Genomic DNA, 6,000 nt, shown 5'->3' with positions numbered 1-6,000 from the left:
AGAAACTAACATGTCTAATTCATATGTATATTTTGTACTGGATTGTCTCGAAATTGTACTAAAAAAGAATTATTCAAAGATTCTTTCTATTGGCAAAAACAAGGGACGTCGATGGGTTCAGCGGTAGCTCCATCCCTTGCTAATTTATTTGTCTATGACATAGAAAAGAAATTATTCTTGAAAGAACCATTTTTGCGATACATCAAACACTACTATAGGTATGTGGACGACATACTGATCCTTTGGGATGGACCATTAGAAGTGTTTGAAGGTATGGTAAAGATGGCAAATGAAGCTCATAGAACGATTAAATTTACAAGTGAGTCTTCTAATTGTGCCATCAATTTTTTAGATGTACAAATTAAATTAGAGAATGACAGCTTGGTCACTAATTTGTACCGCAAAACAATGGACAGGAATAACCTTCTCCATAGGAAGAGTTTCCATAACCCTCGGACTTTGGAAGCTATCCATAAGGGACAATACATGAGAGCAAAGAAAATTGCATCTAGTGAAATGGGGTTTGAACAGGCAAGTAATGAGTTAACAAAAAGATTCATACAAAGAGGATACCCGAAAGGGAAACTCAAAGCTGTAGCAGGAGAGGTTAATAGGATAAATCGGAGTGACCTACTGCACCCTAAACAAAAGAATGATGACAAGGATAGATTGACTTTAATAAGTAAATATGACAAACGTAGCAAAATGGTAGAAAAGATTGTTAGACAATACTGGCCAATACTTCAAACTGATGCTACCTTCGGAAAAATTTTTTCTAATCTCCCTCGCTTTTCGTATAAAAGAGGTAGTTCTATAAGAGATACATTATGTTCCATTTCTAGACCAGACAATAGTAGTACAACAATTTTTAAAGGTACCCCTAGAGTAGGTACATACCCTTGTATGAGTTGCAACTGCTGTAGTTCTATTATAAAAGGACCCAATATAAGTCACCCAATTACGGGTCAGGAAATAAAATTGAGGTCATTTGCCACATGTAAAACAAGTTATGTAATATATGCTTTGATATGTCCATGTGGGAAGTTATATATAGGCAAAACAATAAGACCTGTAAACACCAGGATTAAAGAACATAAAAGTAATATACGGAATTTTAAACCAAATACCTATACTGATACCCCTGTTGCTAGGCATTTCGACTTAGCAACGCACAATGTATGTAAGCTTAAATGGAAGGTGCTAGAGACAGTACCAAAACCAGAGGGGGTGATCATAATACCTTATTATTACAGAGAGAGGCTAGATGGATAAATCGCTTAGAAAGTACCTACCCAAAAAATGAACAATATAACCTAGCATGTTTTCTTTGAAAGATCTTTGGAAATAATACTGTTCTGTTTCTTTGTCCTCAGGATTTTTAACTAGTCAGCTAGTTGTAATGTCATGGATCTCCTGCTGAATCATGTATGGGTGAGTCCATTCTATTAGGAGAATACCTTTTTCAGCTATTGCCATTATGCTGATTGCAACAATTTTGCAATATACTTGCTCAAATAGATAATATATGGATACAAGTTTCTGTAGCTGAAAATTCGTGAGCATATAATTGAGTAGGAACAATGTTGCAAAAATAAATATAAATATAAATGCTAAACTGGCACAACATAGTTATAAAACGCAAGTGATTGGATAGGCCTTAATGGCATTTTCCCTATTTTTTACAGGTTAGGCTGGATCAAGCAGTTACTTGGATTTTAAATGTATCTTTATGGAATTTATTGGGTTATTAATATGTACTCACTATATGAATTGGAATTCTAATGGATTAATTACACGTAATATTATTATGTATTATATATGGACTGAGGTCATGATAATTGATGCAATGGTTATTTGATGCATCCTTATTAATGTATTTGAGATAAATGTATTTATTCACGTTGCACTTTAGCATAATGCACCTTAATTGAATGTAATATGTAATGGTTAACTAAATGGTTAATGGTTTACCCATGATGCACTGGATGAGTCACATGAGGTTTTAAATGTTTGCTTTTTCAAATGTTCCTTTACAATTGACAAAGGGCTCCGCCCGAAACATGTTGTGTAACTCTACCTCCCAATAAAGAGTATTGCAGTCAACTTGCTGCCTTGGGTTTGTTCCACAACCAACTACATTATTGATACAGTTATAGTGATGAGCAAATGTTTTCAACATGTTTTATTTTGCTGTAAAAAGAAGTTTAGCGCTGTGCCAAAAATTTGCCACGAGGTAGGTTTTACGTGTGACAAAAAATGTTGCCCGGAATACAAAAATGTTGCACAGTAGACAAAAAAGTTGCCCATAGACTCTAATTTGTTTTGCTACAAAAAGGTCACTGCAACACCCACGTGGTAGCTATGGGCGCCGCCATTTTGGATTCACCACCGGAGGGGAAGGATGCCCCTACCGCTGCTCGTGACAGTACCCCTCCCCCACGATTAACAATCTCCACAATGGAGAATGGACCAACACATTTTGGACCCAATTTGGGAGTAGGCACTCTTAAGTGAATGTTCCTAGTGGATAAACCACACCTTGTCACCAACCTTGTATGGAGGAAAGGATCTACATCTCCGATTGGCAAAAGTCTTATGCACAAGAGCACTCTTTTCAAAACTCGATTTCAGCCCAAATAGCAGACATATTGGCTGCCTGATCATCCGCAGCATGTACGTCAGACAAGATGAAGTCTTGAGGGAAGGCTTGAGGATGTTGTCCATACACAGTCATAAATGGAGACCTTCCAGTGGAAGTGTGGCATGCATTGTTATGAGCGAATTCCGCCTACGGGAGGAGATCAGACCAATCATCTTGACAGAGGGAAACATGATTTCTCAGGAATTGCTCTAATGCTTGGTTCACCCGCTCCACTGCCCCATTGGTTTGGGGATGGTAGGCTGAAGAGAACTGGAGAGTGATACCTAAGTCTTTACATATGGAACGCCAAAACTTAGCTGTGAATTGACATCCCCTGTCAGAGACTATCTCAACGGGTAAGCCATGCAACTGTAAAATAAATTGGATGAAGAACTGGGATAGTTCCACCGCAGAGGGAAGTTTTTGCAACGGGATGAAGTGTGCCATTTTGCTGAAGCGTTCAATAACTACCCAGATCACAGTGTTCCCTAGAGGGTTGAAGCTCTACAATAAAGACCATTGCAAATGTGTCCATGGATGGGAGGGAATTGGTAGAGGCTGTAACAGACCGCTGGGGCAAAAATGACTAGCCTTGAAAGTGGCACAAATAGTACAAGCAGCAACAAAGTTTTTGACATCTTTGCGGATTGTCGGCCATCAAACTAGGCATCGCAAAAGTTCTAGTCTTCTCTGAACCAGGATGTCCAGCCTGCTTAGAACAATGGGTCTGTTGTAGGATGGGCAGCCGAAGCTAAGAGGGTACAAACACCATCCCAAATGCTGTATCAGCAGGAGCAGAAGACTGACCTGACAGGATTTGCTCGGCAAACTGAGGTAAAAGGGAAGCAATAATCTTGGCAGGAGGAATAATAGGATCTGGCATGACAGGGAGATGGCCCACTGGAGTAAAGCTGCGGGAGAATGCATGCGCTTTCCGATTCTTGGATCCAAGACGATAGGTCAAGATGAAGTTAAAACGAGAAAAGAGGGCCCATCTTGCCTGTCGAGGATTCAGTCTTTTCAAGGTTATGGTCAGTGTAGATAGTGAACGGAATCGAGGACCCTTCTAGGAGATGACTCCACTCTTCGAGAGATAGCTTTACTGCCAAGAGTTCACAATTTCCAACGTCATCATTTTGCTCTGCCGGAGAGAATTTCTTGGAGAAATATGCACATGGATGTAATTTCCCATCAGCCGGATGTCTTTGGGAAAGGATAGCACCAGCTCTGACCTCGGAAGCATCCACCTCAATGAAGAAGGGTAACACAGGGTCAGGATGTTGGAGGACAGAGGCAGAGGTAAAACACAAACACAGTCCGAAACTCCTGGATTTCCTCCAGGAGTTTCGGACTGTGTTTGATGCTCCCAGTCGGGCTGCGACCGCTTCATCACGACTGTTTCAGATTCGACAGGGGAGTCGCAGCGTTGCTGAATATGCTATTGTATTCCATACGCTTGCTGCAGAGACTGGTTGGAACAATGAAGCCTACCATGCTGCCTTCTACAATGGGCTCTCTATCTGCAATCTGGTCTCCTGTGAATTGCCTACACTGGTGGAAGACCTTATTGATTTGGCTGTCAAGGTGGACACTCGGCATCATCAATTAAAGGAGACTCCTTCTCTCAGTGCAGAGATGCCCATTCGAGTGCTTTCCCAGCCAGGCAAGTAATTACAAATCCCACCTTGGCTCGCTCTGACTCAAATTGAGTGGGTTGCAGAACAAACTGGATCTGGCACTGGTTCACAAAACCATGACATGCTTGGGGATCTCCACTGTAGAGAGGAGGTGCCGGAATACGTGGACCAGTGGTGGAAGAATGTGGAGCCACGACTGCAGCGACTGGAACTGGCGTTGGTGTTGTTGGCGTAAGAATGGATAGTTTTTCCAGGATTGCCTCCAACGCTTGTCCGAAATGTGATTGCCGAGCTTCGTAAGGCTCCATGCGAGAATGCAGACCATGAAAAGCCCAACCAAAATCAGGCTGAGCTTCGTCTGAAGGATCAAGTATAATGTCAGGTGGCCTATCGGCTCCCAGCGGGAGTAGTCAGGACCAAGGAGGAAGCAAAAGAGGTCAAAGTCCAAATTCGCTGTACAGATAAGGATCAGGAGAAATCAGAGTCAATATCCAGGCAGGAGTTCAAAGGCAGGCAGAAATTAGAGAAGTCCAGGCAAGGTCAGGAATCCAGAAATCAATAACAGGAGAATTATCACACACCCAGGAATGCAGCAAACAATTCCTATACTTGGGCATTGAACCGGCGACCTGGGCGTCCTTTTATTTGAATTTGAACTCAGGCTCAAATCACATTTCATAAGGATGGCATCACGAATGACAAAACTGTGAGATATACAATGATGTTAGTCATCGGGAAGAGACAGCTTGTGTGAATCACTACATAAGAGTTCTGTGAACCAAAATAACCAGTTATACTTTCAGAGAGAAATCAGACTTTGAGTCCCTTCTTTTGACTTTGCTATAATATAGCAGGTGCAGATATATATTATGTCTTTAAGTATGCAAAGTATGGCAGTGTGAAAATTCACATTTACAAGAACCAAAATATGGGCCTTTTCCATAATGCTCTATTATGTGCTACTTTATCATACACCTGCTTAAATGCCATAGCAACACTTTCTTGAACTGTTTAACTGTCACCATAAATTCTCTGAAAATGTTCTGCTGGGAATCTACAGACATTTATTGACTCTCACTTGGGATGAGGCCACCGATTGCTATAGAGGAAGTGTATTTTCTAGTCATTTGGCTGCCTCTAATTTTTTTCATGTGAAAATAAACATCAGTTCTAGCATGTATTGTGTATCATACATAAGAAGAGCCATGGTGTCAAAAGGCTAAATTAATTTTCCTCTGTATTTCAGAGAAATTCCCAACCGCAGGTGCAAATTGGCATCAGAGCACAAGTTCACAAGCAGACATTTACCTCTGCCCATTTAGAAGAAAGTCATTACTGGGAAAAAATATGCCACAAATGGCACCTGGATCCCTTTGAATGAACTATAAAGGAAGTTATTGCAGCCACTAAAAGCTCAATGTCCACAGATGAAGACGTTGGCTTCTTGGTATTATAAACTAAAATAATAGTATCCTTTCATTTCAAGAGGTGCTACACTAGCCTTCCATCTAGTTGCTGCTAAAATTAGGTAATTAGTACAGTGCATTATTAATGTTATTACTGGGCAGTTCCAAGCTATTTGAACAAAGCATGTTAACATTTAAAAAAAAAAAAATTGTAGAGTTGGACACCTCCCCGGGTTACCACTTATTCTACAGATATAGAATCACCTTTGAGTTAAAAGACAATACATTATGAATATGTTGGTTTTTGATTAGAAAG

This window comes from Xenopus laevis, chromosome 8S (assembly GCF_017654675.1).
Source record: "Xenopus laevis strain J_2021 chromosome 8S, Xenopus_laevis_v10.1, whole genome shotgun sequence".
NCBI lineage: Eukaryota > Metazoa > Chordata > Amphibia > Anura > Pipidae > Xenopus > Xenopus laevis.
This window is presented reverse-complemented; position numbering follows the sequence as displayed.